The sequence below is a fragment of the Chenopodium album genome, chromosome 18 (assembly GCF_948465745.1).
Source record: "Chenopodium album chromosome 18, dcCheAlbu1.1, whole genome shotgun sequence".
Lineage (NCBI taxonomy): Eukaryota > Viridiplantae > Streptophyta > Magnoliopsida > Caryophyllales > Amaranthaceae > Chenopodium > Chenopodium album.
Genome location: NC_137851.1, coordinates 31,236,037 through 31,259,045, shown reverse-complemented (window position 1 = coordinate 31,259,045; position 23,009 = coordinate 31,236,037). Strand labels below are relative to the sequence as shown.

Here is a 23,009-nt window from a genome sequence, read left to right as displayed (position 1 = left end):
TTTCACGTCTAAGGCAAAGGCAACTTCGAGCTTGGCTAGGTGTGTCTAAGTCTCGTGATGGAGGAATATTGTATTTGAAAAGGCAAGGCTTAGAAAGAGGGAGAAAGAACAAGCTTCTAGCTTTGAGAGAGAGAGAGAATGGAATAGATGATTGTTGATGATTGAAAATGGGGAAATATCGACCCTATTCATAGAGAAAAATCGTTCGAAAACGATCAGAAAAGATCGAATTTCAATCGCAGTAAAACTGCTCCCATCGCGACGCTACAGGGCTATTGCGACACGATGGCTCTGTCGCGATGCGATAGGCCTATCGCGACGCGATGGTGCTGCATGATTAAAATTGCTGTACGGAGTCCTTTTTCCAATATAATTGGGTAATTAGAGTCCGTACCATATCATTAAAATCAGATTAAATATTATTTTTTTTTAAAAAAAAAACACTTGTTTTATTTCAACTAAAAATCCTTTATCTTTTCTAAATCATATATAAATATAATTATTATCCTGACCTCCTTAGAACATAAAATAACCTTCTAGATTATTCTATAATATTAAATTAATGACTTTAGGAATAATAAATGGACCCTCCACTTGATCATTAGGTCGCCCATAAAACTCATTTACGATCCAATTTAGTATTTTTGCCATAACTTCCTCATTATTCATCGGAATTGGGCTTATAAAATACCGTTGGAAAGCTCTTTTCAAACCCCATCTAACTACAAAATTATTGGATCCATATCATGGATCAAACTAAATTGGATTGGACAAAATAAGGTAAGAAAAGAAAGATTTTCGAAAACAGAAAGAACTATTTTATTAAAAACAAAGAAATCACGAAACTTTCACATTTCACTTCGTTCAATAAGCAATGACGTGAAAAGTACTCACCACTAGGTTTGATTTTTAGGGAGACGCAATCAGGTGTCTAGAGGTATGTTCTAAATGTCGTCATGGTAGGGTTGAGGATGTGTCACCCCCTGATGAAGGAGATGGTATGTTCGTTTTGTGCTTCATAATTTCACCAAGCCACAAGCTCCCTCTTCTCCTGCTCGAGTTGGTCATGTGGATTGTTTGGTATGAGATCACAACGGTGGTTTTGTTGTGGCACTCCTTGATTGTTTGTTCTCTAAGGGGTTTCGCACTGTTAAGTCTATCCCTCCCAAGTGTCGATTGGAGATTTCTCGGGTTCTGAAAGGTGCTCTTAATAAGTTGATCTCTAAGCCTGATGACATTTCTAATTGGGTCTCTTTGTTGGTGTTACCTCTTTGCATCCATAAAATCTTTCGCCCTCGGAGTAGTCGTGAGTCTAGGTCTTTGGTAAGACGTCAGCATCCGGAAGAAAGTATTTTCCGTGCTATTTGTTCTTGGAGTGCAGCGGGTGGTAGTTTGCAGCTTGTGAGGGAAACTTTGGCAGAGGATTCTCCTACTTTATCTGTGGTTGATGATGAGGACCTTGATTTGGAAGAGCGTAATATCAAGCAGTGTCGTAAGAAGATTTGTGATGGTCATTACACCGCTGCAGTTCGGGTTCTTTCTTCTTTAGGAGTTTTTCCTTATAATGACGCCACTCTTGCGGATTACAGTCAAAGTACCCTTCGTCTCCAGCTCCATCCTTGCTTGATATACCTGTTGATCACCTTCATCTCGTTACGACTTCTGCTGTTGTTTTGGATCGGATTAAGAGTTTTCCTCGTGGCACATCATGTGGTAGAGATGGTTTGCGTGCTCAACATCTTATGGATTGCTTGAGTGGTGCTGTTGTGGAAGTCTCAGATGAGTTAGTTGACTCTATTACCGGGGTGGTTAATCTCTTTTTAGCTGGAAGATGTCCTATGGTATTAGGAGAGTATATTGCTAGTGCTCCTCTTACACCACTTGTCAAGCCCGGTGGTGGTATTTGTCCTATTGCTGTGGGTACGGTTTGGCGGCGTCTAGTTTCGAAGGTGGATGCTGTTATGGTTGGTCAGTCTTTAGGGAGTTACTTTGATGGTCTTCAATTTGGTGTTGGGGTTTCTTCAGGTGGTGAGGCAATTCTTCATGTTGTGAATTGGTTGATTGAGGATCGTGGTTCTGATGTTGGTCTTTCTATGTTTTTGGTGGATTTTCAAAACGCCTTTAATCTAGTTGATCATTCGGTCATGTTACGTGAAGTACGTCGTCGATGTCCGGGCATTTCGCGATGGGTTAAATTATGCTATTCTAATCCAGCCAGGTTATATTGTGGGGACCAACCCTTATTGTCGTCTCAAGGAGTGTAGTAAGGGGATCCCCTTGGTCCTTTGCTTTTTGCTTTGGTTTTACAACCCCTGGTGTGTAAAATCAAAGAGACTTTTGATGTATGTCTTCAGGCTTGGTATTTGGATGACGGCACTATTATTGGTGACACGTTGGTGGTGGGGAAGGTTCTGCATTTGATTATGAAGGAAGGGCCTCGTTCTAAATTACGTCTCAACGTGGAAAAAACTGAAATTTTCTGTCCTACCGATGCTCCTCAAAGCAGGCTTATGGGTTTCTTTCCACCTAAACTTTGCTCGACCGTTGCATGGTGTTAAGTTGCTTGGTGGTCCCTCAAGTTCCGACTCAGGTTTTAGTGGTGATTTTGTGATGCCGAGGGTAACCAAGACCATTGCCCTTATGGATAAGGTTGTTATGCTGGATGATCCTCATTGTGAGTTGTTGTTACTTAGGGCATGTAACGGAGTTTCTAAACTTTACTTTGCATTGCGTACTTGTCCTCCTAGTACTTTTGAGGCCGCTAACCGCACTTTTGATAGGGCACTTTGATCTTCCTTGGAGCGTGTTGTTACTACTTCGGGGCCTGGGTTTGGCGATTGGCAGTGGCAGCTTGCCACCTTACCATTTGCGTTTGGAGGGCTTGGTATCTATTCCATAGTTGATCTTCGTCATTATGTTTTCCTTGCTTCTCGGTTGCTGTCTGCTGGGTTGCAGACACAGCTTCTACGGCATGCTGGCATTGTTGGTCTTGGACGAGCCTTTGAGGATGTGTTGAGTCTGTTTAATGGAACGATGGAGTCTGACATTTTGAGTAATCCTAGTGAGGTCGCTACCCCTAAATTCATGAAGAAATTGGCAGATATATATTTCACCAAGGTTACCGCTTCTGCAGAATCTGCTTATTCTTTAACTCCACGACAATCAGCATTATAGAAATCACAGCAGGGAGATCACACCTCTTCTTGGCTTTGGGCGGTCCTTATTTCAGGGTTGGGTCAGACGATGATTGCCAAGTCTTATAGTTGCGTACTATGCTACCGGTTGGGTGTTCTATTATTCTCTATCACGACGTCGTGCTCTGCTTGTTCAAGGGTTTTTGCTGGGCATATTCTCGGTGATCACGCGTTGTCTTGTGCTGGTATTGTGGGCCTTAAACAACGACATAATGTTGTTCGGGATACCATTATTGATGTTTGCTATCGGTCAGGGATTTCAGCTAAAAAGGAGGTGGACATTGGGTTATCTGGAGGGAACGACGGGGCCCTCAGACCTGCAGATGTGTTACTTTATTCCTGGGATCGTGGTCGCGATGTCTGTGTTGACTTGTTAGGGTCCTCTCCTTTGACACAGTCTGGGCTATCTGACTTTGTTCCTGGACGGGTAGTGACTGATGCGGCCAATCGGAAGCAGGTCAAGTACGAATCCAGTTGTCGAGCAATTGGATACGACTTCCTCTCTTTCTCGTTCTCTTCTCTTAAGGAGTATGAAAAGGAGGTTGTTGCATTGCTGAAGCGGCTCCAGAAGTTTTCGAAGACTCAGGACATTGGGGCACGTGCTGTAGCTCATATTTTCACTAGGATAGGATTTGCTATATCTAGAGGAGTGGGGCCCAGATTGTATCTCGGATTCCCACTAATTTTTTGTAGGTTGTATGACTTTGTCTATTTTTAAGATGTAAAAATAATAATAATAATAATAATAATAAATAAATAACAACAACAACAACAACAACAACAATAATAATAATAATAATAATAATAATGAAATCTGCTTGGCTCGACTCTGCTCGGCTGACTCCTGCTTTGCCCAGCCAGAAGCTCAAAAGAACAGACGTAAGTCAAAAACGTTGGCATTAGCGCATTTTATTACCATCCTATTGTTTTTATTACCGAAGACTTCTACAAAACGTTAATAAAAACGTGAATTATATGTTCGAAGGACGACCAATTGTAGGGTCCCATTGAAAATTTATTCTCTTCCGATCATTTGAATTAGGTTCTCCTTTTTCTCCTTAATTAAATGATAATTAAAGACTTATCATGATGTTTTCGAAAAGGAGAGAAAAAAATATGCATAGACCGAGACTCCTACTAGTCAACTCTGAGTGAAATAAACCATCCGTTACATATATAAAAAGAGAGAAAAAGAAGCAAAAATATCCTTCAGAACTAAAATCATGGCTCTTTTAGTAAACTACTCAAGAAATAATCTTATGTTTTGTATTCTAATACTTTTTCTTCTCTCGAAGTTTCTCAAAACAACTTCAAATCCTACTTATTTGTACAGCAGTTGCGAAAAATACAACTTAGACCCAAAAAGCAAGTACAAAACCAACCTTAACAACCTCCTTAACTCTCTTTCCTCTAAAGCTACCACATCATATCCCTCAGGAGGATTTTATAGCACCTTCGTCGGCAGCGGTACAAAAGACGGCGTCTACGGTCAATTCCTCTGCCGTGGTGATCAAAACGCTACTGGTTGTAGCGACTATGTCAGCACTGCTGCCACAGCCGACCTACCAAACACGTACTGCCCCGGGTCATTAGATGCAATAATATGGTACGAAGAGTATATGTTGAGGTATTCCAATGAGTCACTATTAGGGACTATGAAAGATAGTCCCATGGCAAGTGTAGAGGGGAGTGAAACTTACGTTGGAGACCGAGCTCGGTTTATGAGCACCATGTACACTACACTCAATAATATGTGTTATGGGGTAATTTTGTACAATGGTTGACTGATAAGGATAGTCAACGATCGATGCCACAAGACAAACTATGATAAGTCAAAGTTGTTAGTGCTCCCTAAAATCAAAGAGAGGTTATGGGTCAGCAAGAATAAGTCTCCAGGGTTGTTTCAATATATGTACACCTTAATGAAGTCCAAGTACGTCGAAGGAACAAGTAAAAGGGATAATCATTACTCCCACTATCCAAGTACGTCAAAGGACCAAGTAAAAGGGATAATCATTGGCTTTATGCCCATACTATAGTGGATTGGTGGACTTATTGCCACCCGTGATTTTTACCCATCTTCATTGGGGTTTTCCGCGTCACCATATCGTGTCTCCCCTCTCTCTTTATTTTTTTTAGTCATTTACTTCTTACATCCAACGTTCCTTATTTTAATTTAGTTGATCCGTAGCCCGTATCCCACATCAAATCCTACTTGGCGAAATTTAGCATAAACAATTTGGTTCCGTCTGTGGGGATGCGGCTAGATTAAAATCTCAACCCTACAAAAATTCCTTTCCGAACACAATAAACACATTCCCATCATTAACATATATCCAACCCCATAAGGTGACTTTAACCATATAAGAATTGTCCGTGGTCCCGGTAACAAAACATGACAACGCAACGGAATGATGACGCCATGTGACAAATGTCTACATCGAGGTGGTGATCTTTGACGACAAGATTGCGATCGATGTCAAAGTGGTGACTGACGCCAACCTAACTCAATATGCTGCGACAAGAGTGATGATCTTTGACGATCTCAAGAGATTTGGTAATATTCTTTTTTTTGTGGTTTAATTAAACTAACTATTTTGTGTCTCTTTAAGATATGACAGATTATATCGTCACCAAAAAAGTAAACATCACACTGAAAGAGATGGACGTCATGGAAAACGCAGCTTTAAGTTATGGGTCGTCTCATGATGCCTCAAAAATTCAGGGTTTGTCATCATACACAAATTATTTTTTGTTTAACTAACATTATTTTTAGCCTATGTTGTCGCTAAAACAGTATTAAAGTTTCGACGAGAAAAGGGAGTTCCGACAACGAAAGCTAGTTTCGACGACGTCAGCCAATTTCGACAACGACAGCCAGTGTCGACGACGACATCAATCAGTGTCGACGACACCAGTCAGCAACGTCGTCGGGTGTCATCTATTAACGATGACATGAAGACAAATGTAGCTTTAATGATGATACAAGTAAGATTTTTACCTATTGCAAAATTCAGATTTATTACTTGAGACTATTGCAAAATTCAGATTTATTACTTGAGACTATTCTATTCTACAAATATTTTCATTAACTTTTATCTATAACTCATGACATTAGCTTATGTAGCGCTTAGATTTATATATTTTGTGATGACTAATTTATGTCGTACCAAGCGTATTTTTAGATAAAGTAAGGTTTCAGGTGGAGATTTATAACGTTAATTGATTGTGACATCGAAATATTGTCATCAACAACAAGTTGACGGTAACATTATATTTTGTGGCTAACCTCATTTCATATTGTTTGCATTTTTCATGAAGTTGCCACAAGGGGGCAAGATAGTATGCTCTGATTATTAATCTAACGCTTTGATTAAATTTTGTTATTTGATCCCTGATGCTTTAATATATCATGCTTTGGTTATTATGATTATTTTTTCTTGGTTTTTAACGCTTTGATCATTATACTTTGATTAATTGTCGATGCTTTGATAATGATTCATTCTTAACGTAATTATGAGTACTTAATGCTATTTTGAATACATATGATGGAGAATGTTATTTGTTATTATTTCATGATTATTAACAACGAGTTGGTATATGAGAATGCTCTTGTAGATAATTTACCAATCTAGAATATGACATCGGGGGCTAAACTTGACTTAATCTTCCCGAGTGATCCAACATTGGGGGCTCGATATAAATGACATCTAATCAAGGTAACTTTTTATTCTTTAAAATGTATGTCGACTTCCATCAATCTTATCACAAACTGTGGTAGTCACTAGCACTATTGAGGTACACAACATTATCGCTTTTAGTTTCTACATTTACATTGTCATGATCATGCTCTTTAATTTGTTGCCTAGCTTAAAGTATTTATTTTTGTTTCCATTGATCATCTTCATTAACGTATTATTAATTTCATTTTCTAATTAGCATTTTCATTGACATGATTCTACCGCCTAAAAGTTTTACTTGGTATGTCTATCATCCTTGTTGACATAGTAATACACATAGTTAATTAATTTATGTTTTCGTTGTTATTCGGCTTATATATTGTTCTTAATTGATTATCAGTAATTCTTGTGATGAAACATGTGGTTACATCCTTATTTATGAATCAATGTCATATGCAATATCTAAATATTTTTACGCATCGTTTACACTTCACATTTTCAATTTATTAATGACTTAATGCAAAAATCCGACATTAGTGTTTAAAGCGATGACGAACAGGTTACTCGACGCCGAGATTAAGCATAATGATATGAAAACATCATATACCTCGACGCCATGATGATGATGGCGTAATCAAAGATCATGACGACATGTGTGAAGACGAAACCTCAATTTCATGGAGATGACAATTAAGGGTCACACTAGCAAGTTGTAGCGACATCGACAAAGGATCGAAACATCAGATGATTGTGATCAAGGGTCATGACGACACGAAAGTAAAATCTAACCCATTTAAATACATTTGATTTAGTCATCTTGTATGTTCTTTATCATTATTGCTTTATGTTGCCTACATATCTATGATACATGCTATTTTTAGAAATAGTGATTATTTTAACAAAATATTTCAAATGCTTACGATAAGTCACTAACTAAGTCGTCAAAAGAATATCCATTGCTTTATCCTATATTTTTCATAATGCAATGAACGACGATGTTAGAGAGAAAAAGTTCATGACCAAAGCTCCAAACAGCAGCTACTCACAAAGGTGTCAGTTACACTGACATCCCCAAAAGGGATGAGTAAAACTGCCGCTCAAAAGAACACTGTATCAAATGAATCCCGGGCAAAATAGACCCTAGCGTTAGGCGCCAAACACCCGGTACCTGAACTACCAATTTAATCCTCTATGTTCAGCGTCAGACGCCAGGGTGCAAGGGGCATTGGCGCACAACGATGGCCATACAACGATAGTATAACTTTTTTCAAAGTTATTCTTCAAAAGAACATCAAAAGGATTGATTGTAACGATTGATCATATTGACAAATGAAACACCGCAAAGCGCACAAGTCCTAGAGTACATATAATGTCTTAAGTATATAAAGTGTCATAAGCATACAGAGTATCGTTAGTGTTCATAAAAATCGTTTTAGAAAAACATTCTTTTATTCATTTGCATGTCTTCAATATTTTATCCGTGAAACATTTTATTTTTCGTTCTGTAATTTAATTTGGTTTTGTCGTGCATTGGTAACATAGACACATAACGCCCAATGTCGGCAGCTCTGGAATTACATTAGAATTTATCCTTCGATACAAAGTCATGCAATGATTATATTTGCTTACAAGTCTTTGTTCTCAACAATATTACAAAAGTATCACATATGATAAAAAAAAATTTATGCTTTATGCGCGAGACAAAGTGATCAAATGTTATCTTTGTACAAAGGCAATGTTTGAAATGTTAAAGGCCTTGGCGCCAAAATTTATTATGACAAGAACTCCACTTGGTTGTGACGCCAAGTGTGAACACTAAATAATTTCAATGACCCTAGCGTCGGACATCGCAAAAAAGTTCTCCGATTGGCTTTAAAGCCAGAAAATGAGTGAACGCATTAAGAAAATCTTCATCGATTGCATTTGTACTACATATGTGGCCTTGCCGCCACACACCTCATTGAAAAGAGTTTTCATCACCCAGGGTTTGACAGCATATGTCATGACAAAGAGCTAACATGTCATCGTTTATTTGATATTCGTGGTTATTGACATGATGATGAGACAATTTAGTTGCCGCTCTACTTTTGAATTAAGAGACCTTAGCTTAAAGCAATGTTACAATCATCAACAGGTTTGGTTGAACGAAATTAATCTAATGTTTTTCATATTAATGGATTATTATATCATCTTCTAACGATATGTTGATGCAGGATCAAAAGTAAGTATGTTTGTTATCTTATATATCTTCTTATAATCATTATCTATATTTAAAGTTTTTCTCTATCATGTAATTGTCCAAGTACTCAACCTATGTAACAACGTTTGAGATTTGGCATCATCACCAGTGTACAAACCACACGGACATTGACGCATTCTTCGATGGTCTTAGCACCTGAATCATCTATTTTGGCCTTGTCGCCAATTTACTATTTGTTGACAATCTCCGACCAACATCGTGACCAATGTCATGATCAGCGTCCGATGTCGACGACTAACTTTCGTCCATCGACCAGCTTCCGTCCATCGACGACTAGCTTACGTCCGTCGACCAGCTTCCTTCCGTCGACCAAGTAGCTTCCGTCCGTCGACAAGGATCAGCTTTCATCCGTCGACGAGGATCAGCTTCCGTCCGTCATCGATGATAAGCTTCTGTCCATTGTCGACCATGAGCTTCTGTCTGTCGACGACAACACCAGCCTTTGCCGTCGATACCTTTCGACGACGATGAACTACGTCTAACGACATCATTGATATAGACATGGCAGCAACTTAAGGTTACATGTGAACAAAATGCAACAGTAGGAAAAGATAACAGCAAAGGCATCAAGAGTCAAGACACAAGGATAATAACACTAACGTCGAAATGAACGCAAAGTCTAACGTTTATTTTTCCTAGTTTTCGCAGTGCTCCAACTAAGAAAATGGGGGCTATTGTTATGGGGTAATTTTGTACAATGGTTGACCGATAAGGATAGGCAACGATCGATGCCACAAGACCAACTATGATAAGTCAAAGTTGTTAGTGCTCCCTAAAATCAAGGAGGGGTTATGGGTCAGCAACAATAAGTCTCCAAGGTTGTTTCAACGTATGTACACCCTAATGAAGTCCAAGTACATCGAAGGACCAAGTAAAAGGGATAATCATTACTCCCAATATCCAAGAAGACGGTTGAGAGAATCAAGGAAGCACTATGCAGCAACCACCAAATATCTCAATACTACTACCTTGGGGCTCTATAAATAGGAGATAACTTCCTCCCATGGGGGATCATCCGTGAGCCACCCAAAAATAGCCACTTTGATCCACTAAGTCCTATGCATGCTCCCACGTTAACCTCCTTCATTACCCTTCATAATTCATCATCCAATTTGTTTATTGCCCACTGCCATTGTTTTATCAAGCTACTATATTATATTCTCAGAGATTATATATCATAAGCAAAATACCTGTATACACCCTGTCACTCCTTTATTACCACCTGAACCCATTAGAAACCCCTAAACTACTATTGTTTATTCAATAATGCAAGCTCCACAGAAAATGACCAACTACTTTAATTATACCTCGTCATGCAAAATACCCTCCTGACCATACTATTTAGCTACCTCCAAGGCTCCAAGCTTGTTATATTTATTTCTATGCATGCTTTATTGATTCGATTATTATACACATATTGTAATAGTAATCATTGGTTTTATGCCCATACTATGGTGGATTGGTGGACTTATTGCCACCCGCGGTTTTTATCCATTTTCATTGGGGTTTTCCGCGTCATCATATCGTGTCTCTCCTCTCTCTTTATTTTTCTGTCATTTACTTCTTACATCCAACCTTCCTTATTTTAATTTAGTTGATCCGTAGCCCGTATCCCACGTCAAATCATACTTGACGAAATTTAGCGTAAATAATATGGTGTCTGAGACTGCTAATAACAGTTCAGGTATAAAATTCACCACAAAAATGGTCAACATCAGTAGCTCCATAACGTTGTATGCGTTGGAGCAGTGTACACCGGATTTGTCGTTCAATGATTGTAGCCGATGCTTGACGGAGTGCATCGGACGGCTCGAACTGTCGGTGACAACCCGGAATTTCCTAGTTGTTTTGTACGGTACGAGTCCTTCCCATTTTATATCGGAGCTGTAGATTATTCGTCCGCAGTTAATACTTCTATTGCTACTTCCAAAGGTTAGTTCTCAACCTTTTTTTTTTTTTTTTTTTTTGACTGGAACTTTTTTTAATTCTACATGTGTGCAAATATGTATCATACACTACTAATATACTCTATTTTATATTATTTTTAACGTACTTTATTTTAATCATTTTCAATATGTATTTTTTTATTTTTTTTGAAGATCATTTTCAATATTTCCTAACAGATGATATTACGGTGGTCATTTAAAAAATGAAAATCATATTATTTTAATGATATATAATATGATAGGTTTATTAGTTTTTCAAATTATAAAATGGCCACAATTAAGCTTATAATATCTACAATGTAAATAAAAATTTTAAAATTTTTAATCCAACTTAAAATAAATATTTTTTAAGAAACTATAAGATAATAATAAAAATAACATAAATGAAACTAAAATTTTGATAAATCAAAAAAATATTGATAATACTATTTAATACCATTAATAAAGTAATATAATTTATTTCTTGGAAAAAATTATGTCAATTATAAAGTACATAATCATTAAAATATTATGATAGTTATATTTCAAATTCTCATTTCATAACATATCAACCTTTATTCCATTTTTGGCAAATCCTGTAATGTGCTCAGTTCTTTAGTGGTGAATTAAGTTGACCAACTAAAATAAATGGAAATGAATAAAATTAAGTTGATCTGATCAAAACCACTCTATACTAAAATGGTGTTGAACAAGACTGCGCTACGATGAATTCTTGAAAAATGAGTCTAATAGAGTAGAGACCTTGTTCTATTGGAGTTGATTAAGCTAAACTAGTCTGAATTGAATTGAACTAATTAATATTGAACCGAACAAAATTATTTATCAAAGTATAACTCTAATTTTTAGCTAATGTAGCTAGACATTATTTTAGTCATAGCTTATTAAGCATTAATACTTTTCAATTACAATATATACTCACTCAAGGGTCTTATTCTCTTCATCTTATTTTTACTGAACTAAAAAAAATTTTACCGAACTTAAATTATTTTGTCGAACTTGAGTTTAATTTACTGAATTAAAATTTATTTTATTCAACTGAAATTACGTGTTTACTGATTTACAATTATTTTTAGGAAAAATTAGAAATAATAATCCCAATTTTCATTAATTTTGGTAGAATAATCCGAACTTTAGATTATACTGGAATAATCCGAACTTTGGGGTAGTTCTTTTTTTTCAATCCCAAATACCGATTACCAGTTGAATGGGTTTTTTTTTTTTTGTTAAAATGACACGTGTCGTAAAGTAATTGGTTAAAAATAAATTTTTTAAAAAAAAAAACAAAAAAAAATACCCAGCAAAAACCCCAACCACCCTTAGAACTCCGGCAACTCGTCACCTCCCTAGCCCAGCCACCTCGCTCTCTGAACTGTCGTGCCTCCCTAACCACTAGACTCACCGCTTTGGCGCTTCCCCTGAGCCACAGTCCCCCTCCCCGAAATCCCCACGCAACCACCTATAAAAACCCTCCACTCCCCATTTCGAAAACTTCCAACCACTTCGCTAACCCCGATATTCTAGCGACTAGGGTTTTTGACGGTGAGGAAGTGGTTGTTGGGGGTTTTCGGGAGTGGGGGAGGGGTTTTGAGGGTGTTTCGAATGGTTGGAGGGGTTTAAAGAGAGTTCCGGTTGTGGAGGGAGAAAAACCAAATCGGGAAAGGAGGTGATTGGGGGTGGAGGTGGGTCGCGACACCGGCACTGGGGTTTGGGGGGAAAATGGCGCACGGTTGGGGCAGGGGAAGGGAGGGGTAGATGCGGTCGGCGATGGCAGGTGGTGGGGGGGGGTTACAGTGGTCAGGTAAGGGGATAAGGGTTTTCTAGTATTATTTTTAAAATTAATTTTTTTTATTTTTTTGTTGGACCAATTGCAGTTTGACACGTGGCATATAACCTATAATATCATGTCATTGACTTTTGTTGACCGGTTTAGGATTGAAAAAAAAAACTACCCCCAAAGTTCGGATTATTCCAATATAATCCAAAGTTGGGATTTTTCCCACCAAAATTGATGAAAGTTGGGATTATTATTTCTAATTTTTCCTTATTTTTATTGATTCTACATATCTTTACAGTTACTTATTTTTATTGAAGTGGACTTATTTTCATTTAAATGAAATTATTTTTACAGTTACATATTTTTTATTGAAATCTACATTTTTCCATTCTTTTCTCTAATATTTCTTAGAAGTCTCTTGGTATTTTTTTAAATATTTATTTTTGTAGAGAAATTATGGGGGCATTTGGTATAAATATCAAAAATGGAGTGAAAAGGAAAAAAATAAAAGAGAGAAAAAGAATCATTTACAGAGTAACACTTACCTTTTCATTTGTTTGGTTTAACCATGTATATAAATCACGTAAACATAACTTCCTTTCTTTTTGTTTGAGGAGGATGAGGGTAACTGTTACCTTAGGATTTAGACAAAAAACAAATAGGTGGAAAGAGGTAATGGTAATTGTTACCCAAACCTTTTAATTTAACCAAACACTTGGTAACAGTGATGGTTTAATTGAATTCGTTTTCAACCCAAAACACACTCTGTTAAGATAGGAAAGTAATTTATATGATAATATTTTAGGAAGATTGTGATATTGTGAATATATATGAGGTAGATTATTCCCCAAGCTAGTCTCTTGTATAAATATTGGTGAATGATGAATGAGAAAGTCAAGCCTTTGTGATTAATTTGACATGGTATCATGAGCCAAGGTTGAAAACCCTATTTTTTTTCTCTCCAAAATTGTTGAACAGCAGAACCAAAATACATATTGTTTGAGCGATGGGTGAGAAAGCCGTAGACTTTACATATTACCTAGGATCGAGTGATGCTCCGGGTAACGTTATTACTCCTATACAATTGCGAGGCGAAAATTATGATGAATTGGCTCAAGCAATTAGACGTTCATTGATGGCCAAGAGGAAATTTGGCTTTGTCGATGGTACAATTGCTATGCCGAAGGATGCTGCGAAGCTTGAAGATTGGATTACGGATCAATCTATGTTGGTGTCGTGGATAACCAACACGCTAGACCCTAAAATTCGATCATCGATTTGAGACTATGATGATGCGAGTGTGTTGTGGATGAACCTCAAGAACCAGTTCTGCGTGGTTAGTGGGACTCGAGTGCGTCAATTGAAGACATCACTAGGTGAATGCAAGAAAGCTCCTACAGAATCTATAGCAGACTATTTTGGTCGGCTATCGAAAATTTGGAAGGAACTCCTACATTATGTGCGGGTTCGTAAATGCAAGTGTGGAAAGTGTGAGTGTAACATTGTTACACAAGTGGACAGTATAACGGAGGAGGATTATCTCCATTATTTTTTGATTGGCCTAGACATGCATTACGCGGCGATTCGGGCTCAACTCCTTGCGCAAATTCCATTACCAAGTGTTGATGTTGCTTATCAGAGTGTTGTTATGACATAGAGGCTGCGTGAAGGGGGTTCGAAGGTAGATAATGTGATGACTTTCAAGGTGGACTCGAAGTCGAAGCCAAAATTTGTGGACAATAGTGATAAATATTGCAATCACTGTAATAGAGAAGGGCATGATGAAGCAGGCTGTTTTCAGCTTATTGGATACCCCGAGTGGTGGGGTGATCGTGGCCGCGGTAGACGTGGTCGTGGACGAGGGGGGGACGTGGCAATGGGGGTCGTGGAGCACATAACAAGTGGCAGCAGCTCCACACCATCATCATCATCCTCCCAGAGAACAGTGCGCGCAAACAAGGTGGCTGGGGGCTCTTTGAATGGGCAGCAATCCAAGTCTACCTCGACTGAAGATGCAGCAAGTTTGGCAGCAAGTTTGGTTGGTGTAAATTCTACCCAAATTCAGCAAATTTTGGATATTCTAAATCCAAAAATAAGGCAATTGCATGGTAAGGAAAATACTATACCTTGGATTGTAGATACGGGAGCATCAAATCATGTAAAATGTGAGTTTTCGATGCTCATGAATGTGAAGAGTGTTCAAAATTGTCCTGTTAGTTTACCCGATGGGAAGTCGGCTAATCCGGAATAATTAGGAACGGTGATATTGCCCGAAGGATTACAACATGACAATGTTCTTTATGTGCCTCAATTAACTTGCAATTTAATATCTGTAACTCGATTGAGTGATGAGTCTAGATGTGTGATGCAATTTACTAACAAAATATGTGTTATACAGGACCTGCAGACGAGGAGGATGATTGGTATGGTTGAACGTGAAGATGGACTGTACCTTTTCCGTGGTGTCCCTCAAGTGAAAGTTCTAGTAATAGATGGAGAGTATTTGTTCGATCTGTGGCATCAACGGATAGGTCACCCCTCAGAGACAGTATTGAAGATGATTCCGAGTGTGTGTAGTTCTTATAGGAGACATAGTAATAAAGCATGTGATGTTTGTCCTCGTGCTAAATAGTCTAGATATAGCTTTCCCATTAGTGAAAATAAAGCAAGTCGTATTTTCGAACTTGTTCATATAGATTTGTGGGGGTCAAATAAAATTCCTTCATCTTGTGGAGCACATTATTTTTTAACCATAGTTGATGATTACTCTAGAGGAGTTTTGATTTATTTATTGAAAAATAAAACTAAGGTTGAAAATATGTTCTTAAATTTTGTTGCTATGATTAAACGTCAATCTAAACAAGTAATTAAAATTGTTAGAAGTGTTAATGGAACGGAGTTTAATTCCTTGCGAGATTATTTTGTTAAATATGGCATGATTTTTGAGACATCGTGTGTGGGAACACCACAACAAAATGGGAGAGTCGAAAGGAAACATCAACACATATTAAATGTGGTGAGGGCATTAAGACTCCAAGGAAATTTGCCATTGAAATTTTGGGGGGAATGTGTTTTATCGGCTTTTCATTTGATAAATAGAACCCCGACACCGTTGCATGGAAATAAGACACCATTTGAAATTTTGTTCAATAAACCTCCATCATATGATTATATTCGTGTCATTGGTTGTTTGTGTTATGCTCATAATCAAAGAAGTAAGGGAGATAAATTTGCTAGTCAGAATAGGAAGTGTGTGTTTTTGGGATATCCGTTTGGGAAGAAAGGGTGGAGAGTTTTTTATTTGGAAACAGAAGAAATCTTTGTGTCCCGAGATGTAAGATTTATTGTGAACATTTTTCCATTTATTTCTCTGGTGAATGTAGTGTCTTCCACAGAAAATCAGGTGCCCATGGTGGAGGATTCTTTTAGCGATTACGAGTGGTTATTTATAGGTGACACGCAGCAAGCAGGAAACTCCACAACCAGGCTGCGGCAGGAGGCAGGAAATCGCAACCTGGCTGCGGAGGGGGCTGGCAGCATCTTCGTCCCTGCTGTCCAGCCCAATGGGGATCCAACAGGAGCTGGCGTATGCTCCCAGCAGCAGCCAGAGTCTGCCTAGCAACAGCTCGAGCCTGCACTGCACCAGTCCGACCCCGGGCAGCAGTGTAGTGAGGGTGGAACGAGCAGCCAGCAGCATAGTGAACAGGGGAGAAGTGTAGAGGAATTGGGAAAAGGAAAAAGGCCAAAAATTCCGTCGACCAAATTACGAGATTATGTGACACATACGATTCGGAAAAACAGTCCATCGAAGAACGTTACACCTACATCATCCTCCTCGGGTACTCCTTATCCTCTCACATATTTTGTTGATTGCTCACGTTTTTCAGAAAAGCATAAAAAGTACATTGCAGCTATAACAGCAAGTCATGAGCCTAGAAATTTTAAAGAGGCTATGAAGCATGCAGGATAGAGAGATGCAATGGCCACAGAGATTAAAGCTTTAGAAGAGCAAGGCACGTGGATACTTGAGAAGCTTCCGCCAGGGAAGAAAGCTCTTGGAAGCAAATGGGTGTATACAGAGAAGCGAGATGAACATGGTAATTTGCTGAGATTGAAGGTGAGATTGGTAATCCTGGGAAATCATCAAGTTGAAGGTTTGGATTACAATGAAACGCTTGCTCCAGTAGCTAAAATGACGACAGTTCGGACCTTTCTTGTAGTAACGGTTGTGAAAAACTGGGAAGTGCATCAAATGGATGTATATAGTGCATTTTTGCATGGCGATCTTAATGAAGAAATCTATATGAAAATTCCTCCTGGTTTCAATAAAGATAACTCTGATTATGTGTGCAGAATGAAGAAGTCGTTATATGGTTTAAAGCAAGCTCCTAGATGTTGGTTTGCTAAATTGACGGCAGCATTGAAGAAATATGGATTTAAACAGTCATATTCAGATTACTCTTTGTTCACTTTGACCAAAGAAAAATTACAATTGAATGTGTTGATCTATGTTGATGATTTGATCGTTGCAGGGAATGATAAAATTGCATTGACAAAGTTTAAGGCATATTTAGGAGATTGCTTTAAGATAAAAGACTTAGGAGTATTGAAATACTTCCTCGGGCTTGAGGTTGCTCGAAACAAGCAGGGATTTTATATCTGTCAACGGAAATATTCTCTTGATATTATTTCGGAAACTGGGTTATTAGGTGCGAAACCGGCGAATTTTCCGATGGAACAAAACCATAAATTGGCCCTAGCAGAAGGTCGGATGTTGGAGGATGTGGAGAAATATAGGCGGCTTGTTAGGCGCCTAATATACTTGTTTGTGACTAGACCAGATCTTGTATATCCTGTTCATATATTGTCCCAGTTTATGCAGAGTCCGAGTGAAGAACATTGGGAGGCCGCACTTTAGGTGGTCCGATACTTGAAGAAGAATCCGGGTCAAGGAATACTTCTTCGTTCAGATAGTGAGTTGCAGATTGAAGGTTAGTGTGATTCTAATTGGGCTAGTTGCCCTTTGACGAGGAGGTCGTTGACAGGTTGGTTTGTGTTACTTGGTTTTTCCCCTGTGTCTTGGAAAACCAAGAAATGACCTACGATTTCTCTTTCTTCGACAGAGGCAGAGTATAGATCGATGGCTGCGGTGACTTGTGAACTGAAGTGGTTAAAACGAGTACTTGGTGATTTGGGTGTGCGCCATCCGCAGGGCATGAACTTGTATTGTGATAGTCAGTCGGCACTACACATTGCTCAAAATCCGGTGTTTCATGAGAGAACGAAGCATATTGAGGCAGACATGCATTTTGTGCGAGATGCGATCACGGAAGGATTGATTTCACCTTTGTATGTACCTACAGAGGTGCAACTAGCTGACATTTTTACGAAAGCTTTGGGGAAGGCTCAATTTGAGTATTTGCTTGGTAAGTTGGGCATTCGAGATCTTCATGCTCCAGCTTAAGGAGGGATGTTAAGATAGGAAAGTATCTTATATGATAATATTTTAGGAAGATTGTGATATTGTGAATATATACGAGGTAGATTATTCCCCAAGCTAGTCTCTTGTATACATATTGGTGAATGATGAATGAGAAAGTCAAGCCTTTGTGATTAATTTGACACACTCTTACCAAACATGATCTGTAACTCTGTCTCTGTCGCTTGAATCATCTATTTATGTTTATATACCATTCTAATTTGATACACCATTAATATCAAAATTATTTTTTTTTCATTTATAATTATCCCTCGTTACATAATACAGGGAAAAAGAAAGAAACAACAAAGGTGATCATCGCCATTGTTGTTCGCCATTGTTGTTCCATTGATTGTGGTTTTAGCAATAGTGCTTGCTCTTGGAATCTACTCCTATTTCATAAAGAAGAGATCTAAAAACAATGACGTTGTAGCTATTGGAAGTGGTAAGAATATAATCTACTAAAAGTTATGTTATATAATTGAACGTGATTGTTGTCCTTAATATGATTTCCTTATCTATGGTTTTTCGCAGGTAAGCATTTCTCAAGCCTTGACTCCTTGCAATATGATTTAGCAACACTTAAATTAGCAACAAATAATTTTTCAGAGGAAAACAAAATAGCCGAAGGTGAATTTGGTGGCGTATATAAGGTATATAATCATGATCTCAAATTAACTCGTAATTTAATTTGTGCGTTCTTTTTTTGTTGACACGTTTCTTCTATAACATTTGTCAACGCACAAGTTTAACAATCAACCTCAAATTATTAACAAGTAATGAAGAAAAAATTCTAAAATTAAGATATTAGAAATAAAATATACTTTAAGATGATTCAAACAAGATTTCACTTGATTATGTTTTATCAAAACTATGAATCACAAAAGCTGCTCAAAATCGAATTTGTTAATAATGTCAAAAGTTAAACATATCAAATAAGAACGAGAAAATATGATTGAATTCTACGAGGAAAACTTTCTTTTTACGTCTTCTATTACTATACGTAAAATGCGATGGGACAAAGATATAGATGAGTGCAACTAGGCTAGGCGCATAGCTGCTATTTGTTTAGGATGCATATAGGAGGGCTAACTGGTAAATTCACTTAATTTTTGTGATTTTTTATTACTACAATGGTATTTTCAATGTACTATTATACGTACAGTGACATTTTTAATATACTGTTATGCATGTATTTTATACTACTCAAATATAAGTTATTTTAGTAGTATTATTTATAGTCATTATATGTACTAGTGGTACAATATTTATATCACTAGGAAAAAAAAAATCACCACTCTTTTGTCTTATAGCTGTTATTTACTTGCCATGTAAATAGCAGTTGTACACCAATACTTAATCAAGATAGAGTATACAATTAATAATGTAAAAGTTACTAAATGAAATATTTTGTTTCAGGGAAAATTGTCAAATGGACAAGAGATAGCGATAAAAAGATTGTCTAAAACTTCTTGCCAAGGTATAGCAGAATTCAAGAATGAGGTCTTGTTCATAGCTAAGCTCCAACATAGAAATTTGGTGAGGCTATTGGGATTTTGCTTATCGGAAGGGGAGAAGTTGCTAGTGTACGAATATATGCCAAATAAGAGTCTTGATCAATTCATTTTTGGTAAGAAATTAATGTTTTTATTATTGAAATTTACAAGTATAATGTCTTATGTGCAGCTAGTCACACCGTGTTACAATGCTGATTGTAAAAAACGGAATAACTCCTACAACACTAACAAAGTAACTTCTACTATACTGATAAAGTAATCCTTAAATAATAAGGCAACCCCTACTATATTGACAGAGTAACTCCTATAACACTAACTAAATAATATTCCATAGTGATTAATCACATCATGTAGCCAGCCATATATTAAAATTAGTAATTTACAGATAGATTACTCATTTGCCTCCCCAAAAGAAAAGTGCTTTTCTTATTCACTTATATACAGAATGTTGGGGGATTTACCATGCTTAATTAAGGAAAAGATATGTGTGGCGAAATAAATAAGATGTGTGTGTTGTCAACGTGGATAAAAATAAAGAGTGATTAATAAAGGTAGGTGATTGTAATGAAAAGTAGTGGATAAAAAAAGAGTTATATTAAGTGAAATTATTGTTATAAATGTTAGGGGGTAAAAGGTTAAGGTGGTAATAAAATGAATTTGTTCAAAATAGAATTCAGTGAAAGTTTTAAGAACAATATGAAAGAAACAAAAAAGAAAAGTGCTAAAAATATTATGCAATGGGTCAGAGGTAATAGTTTAACTGCTTATTTTACAATTCTCTATAAGGAATACATTACAAAAGAGTGTGAGAACTACGAGTATATAAAAATTATTCATTAGTCTTGCTTATCTTTTGTTCATATTTTGACTTATGAGTTAGATCCAACAAAACAAGAACAATTAGATTGGTCAAAGCGCTATAACATTATAGGAGGAATTGCTCAAGGGGTGCTATATTTGCATGAAGATTCTCGACTTAGAATTATCCATCCCGATCTCAAGGCAAGTAACGTCTTGTTAGATGCAAACATGAACCCTAAAATTTTAGATTTCGGCATGGCAAGGATGTTTGTTGTGGATCAAAGTGAAAATAATACAAGCAAATAAAGTTGTTGGAACATAGTAAGTATACTTTTGTTTATCATCTAAGCAGCTAAGATATAGAATACTTGAGTTCACATAAATTGTACTTTAAAGAACTTTATGCTTTTCGAAAACTTGAATTAGTTAAGATATAATAATCTAATAAATACGTGTATTGCATTCAATATTATCTTGCAGTGGCTACATGTCTCCAGAGTATGCAATGCCCGCATGGCCAATTCTCTACTAAGTCAGATGTGTATAGTTTTGGAGTGTTGGTCCTAGAAATCATCAGTGGTAAAAAGAACAGTAATTTTTACCAATCAGGATATGCCTATGACCTTTTGAACTATGTAAGTCATCTGTATTAATTTAATTATTTTTCAAAACTATTAAAGATTAGGTAGAGTGAGTGAATTTTTGTTTTGTAGGCTTGGAAGCTATGGACAGATTACAAACCCTTAGAATTTGTAGATCCGGCAACAAGGGACTCATGTTCAACTAACGAAGTTATGAAATGCATGCACCTTGGCTTGCTATGCGTACAAGAGATGATGGATGATAGACCTACCATGGAAAGAGCAATGCTCATGTTAGACACTCATTCTACAGTTACTCCACCGGTGCCTAAAGAGCCGGCTTTCTTTATTAGGAATACAGACGAATCAAACAACAACGATAAAGGAGATAATTTGAATCAATCAAACCATATTATGAATTCTATTTCTATTAATAGTATCTCATTGTCAATAGTTGAGCCAAGATAAGCATGATTACATAAAGAGGAGAATATATGTAGATCATCATTCAAGGTACTGCAACATGATCCCATAAAGAATAAGTGATGCAACACAAACAATAGATCTTCAGTTCATATTTTAGCTTATATGATGATTTTGTACAATATGTTGACATTGTAGAGTATGGACCAAAGTTTCTTCGCCTAATATCTGGATGGAGTACACGGATGTTCTTGAGAAGTCTAGCATAGTTAGTGATTGCTCTTTATTTCTTTAGCATCATCTACAATAATGCAAGCTTGGATCATGTAAGCTCTTTTGGCTACTTCTCCTCAAAGATGTAAAACTTCTGACAAATACTTTATTTCAATTGTGCCTACCATATTTTTTCACAAGGATCACTTTAAAGATTATAAGTCAGTAAAGATTTTTATTTCTATGGGCAATGGATCTCGTCCAAATGTTCATGGCACTAGCTTTGTTTGGATCAATACACGTGATGGTATGATCTAGAATTTATTTAATGTTCAATATGTTTCTGATTTAATGCAAAACATCATCTCTTAGGGACTCTTGATTCTAAAGGGTGCAGGATATCAACTGAAGGTGGATTACTTAAAGTCTCCAATGGGGTCATGAAATTATGAAGGTCGTTTGACATAGAAATCTCTATATATTGCAAAGGTCTTCCATTATGGTTTCTTCAAACACATCCCAGTCAACATCCTAATCATGCGGGTTCCTGCATGTCACATTATTCTTCTAAGCTCAAGCAACTACCGAGATTTCAAGTGACACGTCCACTTAATACCCTTGGGGTTCATACTATGCGCTACTAGAATATATAAAAAATGGACCAAACACTAGTAGAAAAACACAAATGGGCACCAACAAAAAGGCACCGTTTATTGAAAACTAGTGCCAAAAACGCAAGCCTAGACCCACAAAAATTAAAAACAGACTTAAAAGGGTATCGGTTTTTAACCGATGCCCTTTTCCCAAATATCTCCTAAAATTTGAGCAAGTCTCTCTCTCTCTCTCTAATGCCGGTCCACTCTCTTTCTCTTTCTTCTCCCTCCTCATTCACTAGTGGTCGCGATGATGATAGTGGTCACTAGAAATAACGACAGTGCGGGTCGATTTCTAGGGTTTCAATTGGTGTTCATGGCTGGTATGAGCTTTTTAAAACCTTCCCCTACACATGGGAAAATTCAATACTACAATTTACTTAATATAAGTCTCGGCCCCCTTGAATTTTTGGCTTATGTTTGTGTGTGCGCGCGCGTCTGTTTTATTGACCGGAAAAAAAAATGTAAGGTTCTTGAATTAAAATCCT

General features: G+C 37.2%; 1 pseudogene; it reads left to right on the top strand.

Moving 5' to 3' along the window:
- The first annotated feature begins 4,417 nt into the window (after positions 1-4,417).
- Positions 4,418-21,700, top strand: LOC145592063 (cysteine-rich receptor-like protein kinase 10; annotated as a pseudogene).
- The last annotated feature ends 1,309 nt before the right edge of the window (positions 21,701-23,009 follow it).